Genomic DNA, 17,879 nt, shown 5'->3' with positions numbered 1-17,879 from the left:
GGGAGAAAGAAAGGGAGTGAACACATTTGGGTGGTCAGTGGCCATGACAAGGACGATACCCATAAAAGGCCATGCATGTATGTCCGCGAGTGGCCAATGTAGCTGTTGACTGCTCAACAACTCTTGAAAATATGGACACTTTTCCAAATATTGTGCTCAGCTGTGCCGTACTATGCTGCCTTGGGTATTTTATTGTTACATAATCCTTTCTAGCACAGCTCCAGCTACTGTGTTGGATGCATAACCTGGCCTGTGCATAACAGTTCAGCTTGGTTCAGTTTAGTGAGGCTCATAAGTGTGAAAATGTCACTTGAGTCCAGGTTTCTGTTGCAAGTGTACCTTCTTGTGCTCTGTTTATGCTAATTGATTAACGATAAAGTGAGGACTAAGAAAAGTGTGCATACACAGGCTACCATAAATGATCTATGGACATAGATAGTAGGAGAAGCCACAAAGGTGTGTGAAAGAGGCAAATGTGCAATAGCTGCAGGATACGGACTATTAGCTTTGCAGTGACAACCTAGCCATTTGACTGGCCCAAAGCTAGTCACCAAAGCAGGAGCACTGGCGTACTGAGCTGATAGAGAAAGGGGGTTCATTCAGAAAGAGTGACACTGGAAATGTGAAAGCAGACTGTTAATTCACAGAGATTTCCAGCTGGAGGCAGTATTGGGACATCCGTGACAGAGAACTCATGAGTCACATGAGCGAGACGATAGAGAAGTGAGGGAGGATAGAGGAGAGCGAAGTGAGGGGAGGATGGAGAGGACAAAGGGAGGATGTATACCTGCAATGCTGATAATGGTGGCAGGGACAGGGTTATCCCTACCCTGCACTTTCCGGTAGACGTCCCTGCCTGAGGGATAAGGTCACAGTTCAAAGTTCATTGCACAAAGAGCCCCCATTAGATTGAAAAAAAAACTGTTTCCCAAAGTTTCCGGATAAGTCAAAAACACTATCCAACATATTTCACAATATTATGGTGGAGGAACGCACGTTTCATTTGAAAAGTTGTTGAGATTCTTTGATCCCACTGTAAACATTACTTTGTTGAGTACATTCATTTGAGTACATTTGCAATGAGACTTTTGTTAAAGTTGCAGCTCTAGAGGAATCAAGTTTTTAAAGTTATCCGGGGGAAACCAGTGACTGTGTTTGATTGAAAATATTATTTTTCATACAGCATTTGGATCACAAACACACGTGATTCAGCTAATCCCGGCCCAGACTGAAGAGCTGAATGAAGTGTATAGCCTAAGTCCTACCAAGTGTGTTAGTGCTGGGCTGGAACGAAAGCCTGCACACCCAGTACCTCTCTTGAACCGGAGTGACCACTGATATAGCACATACAGCCATCACCAGGCATGTTAGGTGAAATGGCTATACAACTGGTCACACCTTACACAACAAGAACACATTCATAAACCATGTATGAATCATTTGTAATAACCGCATTACCATGATACAAGTGTGTCAAGTGTGTAAGCTTTATGAATGTCTATTTCCTGTAAAATAGGGGGAATTCAACTCAAGTTCTTTGGGACATGAAATTATCTGAGTCAGAATTGAACTAGTTCCGTTTCGTTACATTGTTATATTTACCTTATCAGTATATAGTTGAGTAAGTACAAAGTGTTGGTGGAAATTGCATTCCCAAGAGACTTGATTGAACCCTGATGAATAGTGTGACCTGGCCATTAACGGTCCACGACCCAACCGTTAAAGGACCACAGAGTGTGCTCAGTGATACCAGTGTGAGTGTCTGATCACGGGTGTGGTGCATATAAGCCAAAGTGGACAAAGGGCAAAAGCTGTCTCGTTGGAGGTCAATCTAGGCTTTGAATCATTCCACAAACCCCGGTGGCATGCAAATGACACGTGTCTCGGGACGTACACGCCAGTGGAGGCTGCTGATGGGAGGAAAGCTCCTAATAATGGCTGGAATGAAGTCAATGGCCAGGGTTACTAGTTACCTGTCCAGAATTGTAATCAATAAAGTAACTTTTGGATTACTCAAACTCGGTAACGCAATCTGATTACATTCAGTTACTTTTGGATTACTTTCCCCTTAAGAGTCATTAGAAGAAGACAAAAATGTATGTTACCAATTGAAGGACATCTATTGCAGGATAAATCAATGTTGAAGTTTACATAGCTGGCCATATATGGATGTTAAATTTTACTTTATGGGTTGGTTATGTAGGCTTCTTCTAAACCATCGCTTTTTACTACATATAATAATACGACTAAATTATATCTTTACATTAATATATATCATTTATAAGTCCAAAAATGGATGTACCAACTACAGATCAAAAGTGTGCGAGTTTGAACATGTGTCCATTAGGCCTATGGATGTTTTTTTTATCAGCATGAATTAGATTGAGCAATAAAATCCCCACTTTTATTCCATAGGCTGGGATCTGCACTATGCAGCTGTTGCAAGAGAGCATTTTTCACTGGCTGGCCAATGGTTTAAAAAACAATGATTAATAAGCACCTTGAACTTGTTGAATTCAACCATTATTGGGTTCAAATACATATTTAGATTTGGGAACAGTCATCCACAACAACCACAATCCGTAAGGCGCAAATAGCTAAATGAGAGAGCAGCAGTGTGATTCACATCAATACGCTTTGTAGATATCAATAATAAGTGATACCCGTATCGCCATAGACTACACCACTGCTGTCATCCTTTACCTCCAAGCGTTTATTAAAGATGGATAATCTTTGGATGCCGACAGCAGTCGCACCATTGTAAGACATAGCTTGTACTGTAGCCTACTCACGCTTATTTATGCTCTTTTCCCGCGATCCATCAAACACATTTGGTGTGTCATCATAGTGGTCAGACTGGCTCAGGTGGAACACATTTTAATGTGCACCTTGTTTCAATGCTGATTTGAATGTCATTGAGAAATCAAATATTTTTTTTCTCGCAAACATCCTTTCTGAATTCAAAAGTAATCCTCGAAGTAATCCTGTAGTTTTTCAAAAGTATCTGTAATCTGATTACAGTTTTTTTTTCTGGTAATGTACCGGATTACAGTTACCAGTTTTTTTTGTAATCCCTTACATGTAACGGATGGCATGGTATCAAACACATCAAATATGTGGTTTCCATGCGGTTAATACCACTTCATTGACTCCATTCCAGCCATTATTATGAGCCCCCTCAGAAGCGTCCATTGGTACATGCCTACAGAAACACACAGTGTGGTCACACACAGTGAGGTCATTCATCCTCTTTCACACTCTTTCGCACACAGTGAAGTGTGACTCATTCAGTGATAGGGTAGGCCTACATGTTGAATGCCTGGAAGTGCAAACCCCCAAAAAACGACATTTCTAGTATCAAAGAAAAGACTATAGTAGTACTACAGTAGTACACAGTCGAATATATTCATTCAAGTGTACACAGTGCTGTCTTTGGAGTATAATTGATTTGAAAATATGCCATGCTCAAATCAACTAAAGTCTATCAAACCTTTCTCAATATAATCAATCTATTACATTGGTTTATTATAAATGTCTATGTGTAAATAGACATAGTTATAAAGATAGTCTAAACAATGAAAGAGTAGCCTGAAAGGCTTGTGCCATTAGTAATGGGTAGTAGAACGCACGATTCTCACCAAGGTGACATATGTTACTTGAATTTTACTTGCTTTAAATTTCACCGATTTAAAGCAATCAATTACAACACTGAATCGTCTCTTACCATAAAGCCTTTTGTCTATTAAAATGAATAAAAAGGACCCATTAATTAATGAATGAATCAATCAATATATACATTGAATCCAAAATAATATAATTTTTGTTTGCAATAGCAATATTCCATACCTGTCTTCACGAATCCACCTAAAACCATAGAAAATAAAGAAAATAAATCAAACATGCCTTTTGGTTAGGGGTGGGTATTAGTTTATATGAAGTATCTTAATAGTATTATTCATTAATGACACATTTTGATCAGCAAATAATAATTAGCCTACTTCCAACTCACTCTTTAATAAGAACAATTACACATGTTTTCTTGCAACTGAGAACATAATTTAGGAAATTAATTTACCCTTCTGTAGAAGGTTACCATGTACACGGACTGCCAGTGTATGCACTTTTGACACTTCACTACAATAGTAACAGACAATGATTGGCATTTCAAGTAATAGGTGACTTCAGAAGCGAGGGAAACAAAGAGTGTGACAGCACACCAGAGCAGACTAACGAGAAAAAGTAGACCGCTTACCAATTTCTTGAAGCAACACAGCTGATAGGATGGAAACAGATGAGACAAGAGACAGTTGAGCAGAGAGAAACGAGACATGAGAAACAAGAGAAATGGAAACAAGTAACAAAGGGAAACAGAGGAATTAATATACACAAGCCGGTGGCAAAAAGTTATAGCCATCAGGCAAGTTAGTTATAATATATAGATTTCATGGTTAGGTTGTTGTTCACTACAGACTAGACATGTCTAGCAAGTTTTTGAATTTCAAATCAGACTTGTAGGACTCGAAATGTTATACATTAAATGCCAATGAAACACTTGGGCCAATCAAATCTCAGCGGTAGTGTATATTGGGCACAATTTAAATTCACAATATCTGTGAGAATTGAAAAATGTAACATATTCGGAAATAAAAACAAGGTATCAGTGAGCATTTGTTACACGCTAAATGTTTCCACTGGATGAAAGTTTAAACAATGAGAAATGATGCCTAAACGCACACTGAATAAGTCAAGACAGAGTATTGTCAAAATGATGCGCTAACATTATCCTGCAGCGTACTGTTTTGGGCCCAGTTTCCTGAGATGGAACTGAAGTCTCATAAGAGCTTTTTAACTATGCACCGTCCCTATTGTCCCGAAATGTAACATTACGAAGGTTTTGGGAAACAGGGCCTTAGGCTCTGGCATAGCTTAATTTGGAGGTGTACATAAAAAATATGAAATGAAATGGCACCACAATAAACATGTACGGCAATCACTTCTCTGTGATCGCACACCATTTTCTCATTAGCACAATGATAATATGTTAGAGTTATTTCCGTACATTGACAGTGGTGATTCAGTGTATTTATCGGTACCTTATATAGATGTTAATATTGTATTATGTCATTCTAAAAATACATTTAATGGCATTTCTTCCAAAATCCTACAGTAAGGAGTTAATCAAAGTCCAACATGCATACTGAAAAACGTATAACGTTCTTGATTATTGTGAGTGTGTGTTCCAAGCAGCACCCCAAACATAAACAGTGGAACACAGTTAGTACCAAGGGGTATGGTTATAAAAGGGTCAACTCGGGACCATTTGCTTGGCTGAAGACCACACGAGCTCAAGGGCTAGAAAAGCACCTTCTTGAGCATACAACCACTACCAGTCAACATTCCACCTTTGTTTATCAACCAAAAAGCTATTATCGCTCTGCACGCCTCATGGGATGGGACTCCTTAACAGGACAGAAATAAACTTCACTGACTCTGCTCAAATCCTGTTCCTGTTCCAAATCCTGTTCACTGAACAGCGGTGTTGACCAGCGGCGGTAGAAACACCAGAAACCAGAGGAGAGGGTAGGTAGCCTCAGCGGAGAAAATACGAGAGGGAGCAGAATAGGGGTGAGACAAAGAACAGGAAAGATGGCAGTAAGAAGGAGTGGGAGGAAGAAGAGGAGGAGGTCCGAAGCTTGAGCCCATCTTCTACTCTTTTCAGTTACTCTCACACCTGTCAATCGCCTTTTCCAATGGGGCTCCTGCAGCTCTATGTAGAATCTGGCCTGTCTTTCATATTCGTCGTGGTCAAGTATTCTAACCGCTATGGTCTTCCTGCAAGGGGACACAAGACAAGGTATAAAACAAAAAGGGAAAGGTGAAGGACGAGGGCGGGAAGTGGGGGATGGGTGAAGGATAGATTGTGTACGTTTCACAAACACACACACACACACACCAAAAAGGATTTGGACTGGTTTCGATATCCACCTATCCACTGAGCCATCCATGGACGTACAGATGGAACAGTTTGACCGGGTTCGGGGGTAGGGGGGGAAGTCGAGCTCTGTTGCACACTCGTACCATCTCATGGTGCATACATGGTGGGACAGTTGGAACTCTGTTTGGAAGCCTCTATGATCTCAGTTTGAGTTTAAAGATCAAAGCTTTTCATTGATCTTAACCTCTAAACATAATATCACTATTGTTAAGTCTGTGCATTTGATATTGTTATGTCCTGGTATTTACCTCTCATAACATTGATATTGTTTTGTCTAGGTGCTGAGGTCAATAAAAGGTCACAGATAAAAAAAAAAGTGACTATAAACAAGTGCTCTGTAGTCTAGGTCTGACTAAAATTGTTTTAGGCTCAATGCTGGTCCTGGAGGACCACGGCGTATGCTGGTTTTGGCTCCAATCAATCTTGGGATTCATAATCAAGAAATATACACCCGGCCATTATACAAATATGGTTGAAAGGTAACAATGACAAAATACAAAAAAAGAGAATCCAGTGGGTAGGAAAACCTGTCTATTACAGTGTTCCTCTCGGACCAGGATTGTGAAAATGCTCCATGGAGGATGTAAATGTGGCCTTTATCCATGTATACCCAATACAGTAGGTCTGAGCGAACACAAAGTAATAGTGGATGGATCCAGTAGGGGACGCCATACATGGTGAATGGAATGGGGCGGGGTTAAGTGGTACAGGGGTTGGGACCAAAGCCTGGGAAGGGATCGCCCCACCTTTCCTCTCACTCATCTCCAGCAGCCGAGGCTCTCCCATCTCAAGGAAGAAGTTCTTGTTTTTCTCATACTCCTCGTCATCGATTATATTGATCTGTATAGTTTTGCTGAAACAGAGAGTGAGAGAAAGAAAGAAAGAACACAAGGTTGCAGATAGAAAAGCGTATGGAGAACATGAAAAGCGTATGCGAACATGAGGGAAGAAGAACGACGAGCCATGCATTGTCAAACGACACAAAGGCGACGGCACAAAAACAAATGGGAAGATGGGTTGTAGAGTGACATCGAGCGATTCCGGTAGGGGGAGACAATAAATCACAAACAATGAAATCAATGTCTTTTTATACAAAAATGTACTGGAAAAATGAAAACGCCCCCAGATATCGCCTCATCAAAATACTACATTCAAGTTCTGAATGAAAGTAATTTGAGACAAATGAGGGACACAACAATTCACAACAAGACTGAAATATTTTCACGAGTGTGACCATGCAGTGCTGTATTGTACTGTTAGTGTTCTTATAGGCCATAGGCCCCACTGTATGTACAGACAGGCATGGTGGACATGTTTTCCCTCCAACATATATTACTAAATTTTTTCCCTCAGCAACAGGTCAAATGTAAGTTGAGCTTGGCTTGGCTCAGTAATGCGAAAGGGCCTAGAGAGTCTATCCGTCTATTTAATAGTCTTATACTGTGGCACAGGCCCATGTTTGAGAATGACCAGGATCCTCTCAACAGCGATGCTACCCAAATATGGAGACCAAAACAACTCTGAGACAAAAGCAGAGCACCCATGGTTTGAAGATGCACTCCTGCATAATGTTTATAAACTAAACCATGGGGAAATGATTACCTGATCCCAGATATGTTTGTGCTGTATATCCAACTCATGACAATGACCTTGGCAAGTTGGCAAGACAGCACAAACAGATCTGGGACCAGACCAGACCAGGGGGTAAGGTGAGAGGGAGATAGGCTTGTCGCTCTAACAGCTAGCCAAACATGTCTGAACATGTCTCCAAACACCACACTACTAATATACTTGGACAAAAGATGCAAGTAATGACAAAAACTATGTAGGCAGCTTTGAATGAAAAGCCTTTCTACTTGCCTTGGGCCTTAACAGGAGATGACATTGTCAATTTATAAGTTATTAATTGTCTGATTGCTACTGCTAAATAATGCAGAAACTAGCTCCTGTAGCAGATGGCCATTTGCTGTTGGATTTGAAATATGTTAGGATTTATGTTTATGCACTATAGCCCGCTAGCATATTGTTTGAAGATGAATATTGTTTTGTTACACACACACACACAAACAATACAGATGTGTGTGTGTGTAGGTGTGTAAAGACTGACCAACATTGAGTGACAGGCCATAAAAGCTGTGSTCAATCTGGAGAGGGGAGGGGTGCATATCTCTAAGCCAACCAGGGAGGGTAGGGCACTGGACAATACCATATTAGGAACTGTTTCAGTGTAGAATCGACAGACACAAGACGGATCTAATCTACCCAACAACCAGATGTGGACAGAAGAGAGCACTAAGGGACTTGGACAAGTCCGGGTGCCAGCATAGGCTGGGCAAAGTCTAAACCGCGCTCAGCCTCTACTGTGATAGGCCAACAGACGCGTTGGAACTACGTCATCACGGTATAAGAACAGCTGTTTACGTACTTCCTGCCAGTTCCCTGTTCAACCCTGCGCGGTGATACAGCGAACCCGTATATACGAAAATTGCATTTGCCATTCATTGCTTGCGGTAATTAAACATAATTAAAGAAAGTTAGCAGACCTTGCTTTTTATTTATCCTGATACCGGATTCGAATAACGCAACGCTCACAAATAACAGGGAATAATCACAACAACCCTACGAGTCAACTGGAAGCTAATCTTACACAGTGTGAATACAGTATGGATGAATTGTCAGTAATAATGTAATATGTAACCTTTATTTAACTAGGCAAGACAGTTAAGAACAAATTCTTATTTACAATGATGGCCTACCCCAGCCAAACCCTAACCCGGATGACACTGGGCCAATTGTGCGCCGCCCTATGGGACTCCCAATCACGACCTATTGAGATACAGCCTGAAATCAAACCAGGGTCTGTAGTGACGCCTCTAGCACTGCGATGCAGTGCCTTAGAACGCTGCGCCACTCAGGAGTCTGAACACTTTGATTACTTTTTCAAAACTTCATTAGGTGGAGGCTAGAGAGGGATTGACAAACCACAAACTAGTTCAAATTTATTGGAACCTCCAAACTGATTAGAATTAGGGCAATTATGTGGGATAGTCAACCTGAGCATGCAACACTTTATTTCATGTCTTGTTTGTCAATTCTGTGAGACATTTAATTTGTGATTTGGTGTGGAAATGTCACATCCATCACGCTGGAATTGTCCATTACTCAAAGTCAACTACTAAGTGACAAGGGACCTTTTTATAGAGTCATTAAACTGATGTTCATGTGATTGACTAAGATTAACATGAATTATTGATCAACGGCCTCTTGGTGCCACGTAGGTGAATGAGTCTCTGGTGAAAGGAAATAGCAAGTCCTGCTGGGCCCTTGGGTGACATAACAGGGAGTCAGTCCCTTCCTCTTGTGACACCTCCTATTCACCCTCTCAGGCAGCCCTGGGTGTCATGGATTAAACCAGGGGTGTCTTCTACGAGGTACGGCGGGCCGCACTGAAAATTGCTTATGTTTCCTTGCCATCGTTTTTGGAATTCTCTATGCTTCCTGACTGTCTAGTGATTATTAGCGACTTGGACATTCAAGAAACTGTATGAATGTAGGTCCATTGACTGTGCACAGTGATTATTAGTGAGCTGGACAGTTAAGAAACTATATGAATATATTGTAGGTCCATTATCATTTCACACAGTCTAGATTTGGTTCTAGTTATTTTTAAGTATATTGAGTTCGTTTCCCCCCTCAATTTTCAATCCACCTGTGGGCATTGTTCCCTCTAAGCTGCGGAAGGGCGCGCAGATCCCCCGGGACTACCACACTGAAGAAACATGAACCCGCACAGAGAAGCACGAGATTGAACTTCACTCAACTTTATCGAGTTTTATCCCTTAGTTATGTTGCAACTTTGTGCTGAAGGTAGTTAGGAGTCAAGCGCAGGAGCGCAGAGATGTCAAATTAGCGTCTTTAATCGGCACGTCCAAAAACGGTTCAGGTACAATACCAATAAATGCCCAAGACATAGGAACACACAGTCACTCACGGAAGGAGAAAAACAACACTCCTTACTTATCCTATAACACGGCACACGCGTGAATAAACTGAGGGCAACCTCAACGAGCAACATGAAAATAATCCCGCATAAACCTAAGCGGGAAACAGGCGTTAAATATACACACAGAAATTAAAGCAAATGAAAACCAGGTGTGAATGAACCAAAGACAAAACAACCCGAAAAAGAAAATGGATCGGTGATGGCTAGTAGGCCGGCGACGCCGACCGCCGAGCACCGCCCGAACAAGGAGAGGAACCACCTTCGGTGGAAGTCGTGACAAATTAACACTATCAACGTTTCCCTTTACTGTGGGAATTGTGTTCGAATCAACACAATATTAGCCACTTTTAATTCAACATAATGAAACAAAATGAACTATGCAAGATTTAGAATACAAAACTAACTATGCAAGAGATGTTGTTGTAGGCAGAAGGCATTGGAGTAGGATTCTATTGCATTGAAATGCATGACTCAGCCATTCTCTACACATACCTGTGTGGCATAAACAATCAGAGCTGCAGTAGATCTATATGCAAATAGGTATTTTAATTTCCCATATATGGATCTGTGCCAATCACTTTGAACTGGACTGTGTTTACAGCATGAGCGGTCGTGAGTAGATGCGTTTGTTTTGAGATCAAAGCAAGAGCTGCATGTAGTCATGTGTGCACATTTGTTCATATCCTTTGCTAGTAACTGAGTTATTAGCCCAGTTATAGATCATTTGTAGTCAGCAATGGGGGAGTGATTGCTTCCTACAAGAGCACAAAACGTGTACATTTCTTTGAAAAGCGAGTCCGGTAAAGAGCTTTTTTTTGGTCTTAAAAGGGCAGTGTTGCATTTCGAAACAGGCTTGAATAGCTAGAGTTAGCAATAGGCAGAGGGCAGGATAATGTCTGATTCTCTGTAGTAATGGTGTGGGAATAAATAATGCATTTTATTTTGTAAGGTTTCTTGCATCAAACAAGACAACAACATTTGCAATTCAGAGGACTTCTTCTGCACCTGGCAAAACGGTACACAGGGTTACTAACCTATTTAGTGGTCTAATCTGAAAAAGTCAACAGAGAGACCCCTAGCGATCCATTGTTACTCCACAAGCATGGGAAACTGGGATTGGACTGTCTCCAAATTTCAACTGGCTTTTGAAGAGATACAGTCCCCTTTTTCAAGGATGCACAACAAAGTAAACGTTGGAGGCCAACACTCTGTTGTTGGAAGGGATATTGGAAGGGATATTTCTACTGTGTTGCTCTGAGCAGGATTACATGTGCCGGCTTCCTCACAGCATTTCGAAACAGCTTGAATAAGCTAAGTAGCCAATAGGCAGAGGGCAGGATAATTTGTCTGATTCTCTGAGTAATGGTGTGGGAATAATAATGCATTTTATTTTGTAAAGTGGTTTCTTGCATCAAACAAGACAACAACATTTGCAGTCACCTCCTTGTCTGAAGGACATGTGGATAAACAGGTTAATGTCAAGCTTGCATGTTTTTTTCAAAAGTCAAGGAATGTAGGCTTACATTGAGCACCCCACACTGACTGCTTCTGTAGGCTGAATGATAGAACAGCTATTTCCATGTTAAAATGTTATGGATGCATTTTATCCATTGTTATTGATGGTAGACCACTCTGGTAGGCCTACATACGATCAAATAGCCACAGTCTGAAACTGTAACTTAAAATGGGTACAGCCTCAGTTTCACCGTAAACACGCGCTGGGATTACGCAGAATTTTCACAACGTTCAAGTTTTGTTCAGCAGACCTGAAATTTGCTCAATGCCAAAAAGATTTCAGGGAACATTGGACCCTCTCGCGCATATATTTGACACCCCTGGATTTAAACCAAAAACCTGGACACAGCAGATGATGTCTGTGTGATAATCTTTCATTGCTCGTACCCGAGCCCTCAATAATAGTTTTTAAAGAAAGATCAAGAAGTCCTTGTTTGGATTGATGGCCTAATTAATATATTACGGTAGCAGGTTTCCTGATCAAAAAGATGAAAGAAAAGAATGTTCTATTTTTTATTGTTCCTACAGGCTTAGAGTGCCTAACAGAGAGGCTGCAAACTAATACTCTTTGGCAAATTCAGAGGGCTTCTTCTGCCACCTGGCAAAACGGTACACAGGGTTACTAACCTATTTAGTGGCTCTAATCTGAAAAAGTCAACAGGAGACCCCCCTAGCGAGCCATTGTACTCCACCAAGCATGGGAAACTGGGGATTGGACTGTCTCCAAATTTCAACTGGCTTTTGAAGAGATACAGTCCTTTTTCAAGGATGCAACAAAGTAAACGTTGGAGGCCAACAACTCTGTTGTTGGAAGGGATATTGGAAGGGATATTTCTACTGTGTTGGCTCTGAGCAGGATTATGTGCCGGCTTCCTCACAGCATTTCGAAACAGGCTTGAATAAGCTAAGTAGCCAATAGGCAGAGGGCAGGATAATTTGTCTGATTCTCTGTTGAAGTGTGTGGAATAATAATGCATTTTATTTTGTAAAGTGGTTTCTTGCATCAAACAAGACAACAACATTTGCAGTCACCTCCTTGTCTGAAGGACTGTGATAACAGGTTAATGTCAAGCCTTGCAGTTTTTTCAAAAGTCAAGGAATGAGGCTTACATTGAGCACCCACACTGACTGCTTCTGTAGGCTGAATGATAGAACAGCTATTTCCATGTTAAAATGTTATGGATGCATTTTATCATTGTTATTGATGGTAGCCACTCTGGTAGGCCTACATTACGATCAAATAGCCACAGTCTGAAACTGTAACTTAAAATGGGTACAGCCTCAGTGTTCACAGTAAACACGCGCTGGAGTTACGCAGAATTTTCACAACGTTCAAGTTTTTGTTCAGCAGACCTGAATTTGTCCAATGCCAAAAAAGATTTCAGGGAACATTGGACCCTCTCGCGGGCCATATATTTGACACCCCTGGATTTAACCAAAAACCTGGACACAGCAGATATGTCTGTGTGATAATCTTTCATTGCTCGTACCCGAGCCCTCAATAATAGTTTTTAAAGAAAGATCAAGAGTTCCTTGTTTGGATTGATGGCCTATTACAATATAATACGGTAGCAGGTTTCCTGATCAAAAGAGTGAAGAAAAGAATGTTCTATTTTTATTGTTCCTACAGGCTTAGGTGCCTAACAGAGAGGCTGCAAACTAATACTTTTGGCAAATTCAGAGGCTTCTTCTGCCACCTGGCAAAAACGGTACACAGGGTTACTAAACCTATTTAGTGGCTCAACTGAAAAAGTCAACAGAGAGACCCCCTAGCGAGCCATTGTTACTCCCACAAGCATGGGAACTGGGGATTGGACTGTCTCCACATTTCAATGTGCTTTTGAAGAGATACAGTCCCCTTTTTCAAGGATGCACAACAAAGTAAAAGTTGGAGGCCAACAACTCTGTTGTTGGAAGGGATATTGGAAGGGATATTTCTACTGTGTTGGCTCTGAGCAGGATTACATGTGCCGGCTTCCTCACAGCTTTTTCAAAGGCAAGCTCTGGATGTAACTTTTACAGAAGCCAAGTGTACAAGCAGTTTAACTGACACAGAGAGAAAGATTGACAGACAGTGGGTGAGTCATGACAGAGCGACTGAATGGCAATGACAGTAAGAGAGGGAGAGAGAGGGGGGGGGGCAGAGTGGACATAAAGGGGAGAAGAGAAGCAAACAACAGAGAGAGGAAAAAAGAGTGTGAGAGAGAGAACATAGAGGAGAGAGAATGTTCCTTTGGCTTCTTAGCCCCGCGTCAATCCTATCCCTATGAGCCAGCCCTCCAACTGAGTCAAATCAGCCGATGGGCTGTTTGACTCAGGGCCAAACACCAGCTGCGAGCCAGCATCTCCTCAGTCCTCAGAACTTCCATACTCCCACTCAAAGGCCCACAAAATAGACAGTGTCAACGGTCACGCTGCCACTGAATGTCAACACCAGTGACCTTGTAAATGTCAGTTACCTTCATTGCCAATTTTATTTTCAGTGAAACACAGCAGCACTTGATAGTTACACCTTTTTTCATGGTATACAATTGGTAGTTACAGTCTTGTCCCATCGCTGCAACTCCCGTACGGACTCGGGAGAGGCGAAGGTTGAGAGCCGTGCATCCTCCGAAACACAACCCAGCCAAGCCGCACTGCTTTTTGACACAATGCCCGCTTAACCCAGAAGCACCAACGTGTCAGAGGAAACACCGTAAACCTGGCAACCGTGTCAGCGTGCATTGTGCCCGGTCACTAGTGCGCGATGGGACAAGAACATCCCTGCCGGCCAAACCTGCAGAGCCTGGACTCGAACCAGGATCTCTAGTGGCACAGCTAGCACTGCGATGCAATGCCTTAGACCACTGCGCCACTCGGGAGGCCCCCAGAAAGTTATACTTTAATGTCCGATTTGCGAAAGACTCAAGCTCAAGCTTTACTGTGACCAGAATTGAATAGAAATGAATGGTTTAAAACACTCGTGGAAATTGGCCTATTTGGATAGGGCCAAATTTAAATGTTTTTAACATAAGAACTATAAAAAGCATATGCATGATGATGGTAGCAACTGACAGAGAACACTGGAGATTATGGGGAAATAATTAGACCAAAGGTGAGGACACAAGACTGAACCCAAACATTACACTGTTCATTTCATGTGCATTTTACATTTTACTCTTAAGGATCATCACCTTTTTTTTTCTCAATTTTTGCCTAAAATGACATACCCAAATCTAACTGCATGTAGCTCAGGACCTGAAGCGAAGATATGCATATTATTGATACCACTTGAAAGGAAACACTTTGAAGTTTGTGGAAATGTGAAATTAATGTTGGAGAATATAACACATTAGATCTGGTAAAATATAATACAAATAAAAAACATGCGTTTTTTGATTTTTTAAATGCAAGCGAAAGACTATAATATAATATTGCAGTTAAGGCTACATTTACAGTGTGTGTACAAAGTTTCAGATTGATCCAGTGAAGCGCTACAATTTGTGCCGAATTGGTCAATTTATACATTTTCAAGTACATAACTATAGAGAACATATAAAAATATATGGTAATACAACATTTAAGTTTACACACTCCCAGGAATGTCATACATGATGGATCATTAGCTTATGCACTAACTTTCACACATCTAGATGGCCGGGTGGGGTTGGTGTGGGGCCATATATATGGAGTGGAGCCATATATTCATATATATATATATATTAAACGATGCTACATTTTATCTCTGGGACCCTCAGGATGACAAATAAGAGCAAGATTATTGAATTTAAGTACATTATTTACCTTCAGAGGTGAATGTTTTTTGTTGTTGTGCTCTCTTCTCAGAGTTGGACTAGTAACCGAAAGATTGCAAGATTGAATCCCCAAGCTGACAAGGTAAAAATATTGTGTCGTTCTGCCCCTGAACAAGGCAGTTAACCCACTGTTCCTAGGCCGTCATTGAAAATAAGAATTTGTTCTTAACTGACTTGCCTAGTTAAATAAAGGTATAATAAAATAAAAAAATAGCATGGTCTTTTTTCACTGTAATAGCTACTGTAAATTGAACAGTGCAGTTAGATTAACAAGAATTTAAGCTTTCTGCCCATATAAGACATGTCTATGTCCTGGAAAGTTTGCTGTTACTTACAACTGTCATGCTAATCACATTAGCGAACGTTAGCTCAACCGTCCCGGTATAGGGACACCGATCCCGTACTTTTTATAGCATTTGTCAATAACAACATTTTAAAATACTCTGGGTACATTCAGTAACATAATAAGAATATTTACTGAAATGTTGGATTGGTGCAAGATAAGAAAAAACAATTACAAGGGTTTGAGTGAGAGGTCTAACTGGCATCTCCAAATGCAAACACACCTCTCCAAACTGTGCACAGTTCCTAAGTAATTTCAATGCAATTTTATGACTCAAGGAAAGAGCCTTGAACAATAAGGTGCTTTTTTTAGCTCTCCTAGCTTTGCCATTGAGGAACTGAAGCAAGCACACTTATAGTTTTTTGTTTGGGACACAGCACCATCAGACAATTACTGTTGCTGTTTACACAATCCAAAAACGTTCCTTTATAAATTGCTATCTGCGTGAGGTGGGCATCATTTGAAAACGTATTCTTAAGTAATAAAATAAGATCTTACAGTGTTAGGCATTCAAAAGGCACTTCAGACAAACAGATTGAAATTTTCTTGCGCATAGAATGAAGTCATGAGTGCATTCAAGTGCGTGTTCTGCGGCAAAGAAAATTCACAATACGGCAAACATAAGCTCATTCTGTTCAGGACAATCCAGTGTATAACGCATGTTATCCTTGAAACTTTGGATCAAAAATAGCGATCATAAACATTGTGTCACGCCCTGACCTGAGAGATCCTTTTTATGTCTCTATTTTGGTTTGGTCAGGGCGTGAGTTGGGGGTGGGCATTCTATGTTTTGTGTTTCTATGATTTTCTATTTCTATGTTTTGGCCGGGTATGGTTCTCAATCAGGGACAGCTGTCTATCGTTGTTTCTGATTGGGAACCATACTTAGGTAGCTTTTTTCCCACCGTTCTTTGTGGGGAGTTGTCTTTGTTTGTTGGCACTATTGCCTTTAGCTTCACGGTTTGTTTTGTATGGTTTATTGGTTTTTGTCGGCGTCATTCTTAAAATAAGTCAAATGTACGCTTACCACGCTGCACCCTGGTCCTCATCCTTCAACAGCCGTGACACATTGAAAATGTAAATTAAATGAGTTTTCAAATATGGAAACGTGAAGTACATTTGGATTCATGAGTGTGTGGTTTGCTTGTTTGACATCAAAGCGGTATTTTTTATAATACTAAACATCTCACCTTTCAGAACACATCGACTCCTCTCGATTTACGGCATTTCCCTCACTCAGGCAACAACAAATGTGCAAAAGTAGCCCAATTAGTTGGAGGGATGGGGGCATCTTCTTGTCTGTGTGGTGCTCAAGTTTATAACAGCTGTCAATCAAAACTCATACAGCGCTGTGAAGTGGAGAACCTGAGCTCTGATGTCATGTATTGCATGTTACTGTACAGTCACTGCAATCCAATTAAGGCACTTATCAATGACAAAATATTCAATTTTCAACCCGCATACGAGACGACAGGTGCTGTGAGTGGAAAGAGCTAAACAAGTTATTCTAACTGAGTAAATCAAAGGAAAGACACACTGAGTGCGAAAGAATAGCTTAGCAAAGCCATTGAGTTGACCAGACCCAAATTAGTACTATTATGAGAACATGAACGGTCATGCTAAATGAAACAAAACCAAATAGAAAAGGTTATCTAGTCAGCATAACATGTGGAAAACTACTGGGTGATGTTACCTACTGGAAAACTACTGGGTGATGTTACCTACTGGAAAACTACTGGGTGATGTTACCTACTGGAAAACTACTGGGTGATGTTACCTACTGGAAAACTACTGGGATGCACCCGGATCAGCGTGGTACAAAAAAATGTCAGAACATGCTTTCTTTGACATCACTGCTTTCTAGGAATTTATGGGTCTCTTTCATGGACAAGGCCAATTGGCCTTTGTGTACAGCCATGGCCTTCCTGACAGCTAGGATACATGGTAAGCTCAAGTTGAAGTAGTGGTGAAAGACAACTGTCATGACGTTGGCCTGTGGGTAAGGTTTATGACCCCCCCCCCCATAAATACCTTTCTCCCTTCCCTCTCTCTTGACTCTATAGAGGGACTCTTGAATAGCCTTTGTTAAACAGAGATTCTGGGAACATCAGATGGTGGGGGGAAATTAACCATATTTTGGTAACCCAACCAGTTGAACATATGCGTGATGTCAGTTCGGTTGTCATCTGAGACATTCTCATCATGATAGGATGACATAAACGGTACAGT

The 17,879-nt window shown here is 41.0% G+C and overlaps 1 pseudogene; it reads right to left on the bottom strand.

Annotated features, from left to right (window-relative positions):
* Positions 1-17,879, bottom strand: part of LOC111960739 (sodium/calcium exchanger 1-like) — a 48,428-nt pseudogene that overhangs the window by 10,538 nt on the left and 20,011 nt on the right.

This window comes from Salvelinus sp. IW2-2015, linkage group LG1, assembly GCF_002910315.2.
Source record: "Salvelinus sp. IW2-2015 linkage group LG1, ASM291031v2, whole genome shotgun sequence".
Classification (NCBI taxonomy): Eukaryota; Metazoa; Chordata; class Actinopteri; order Salmoniformes; family Salmonidae; genus Salvelinus; species Salvelinus sp. IW2-2015.
This window is presented reverse-complemented; position numbering and strand designations above follow the sequence as displayed.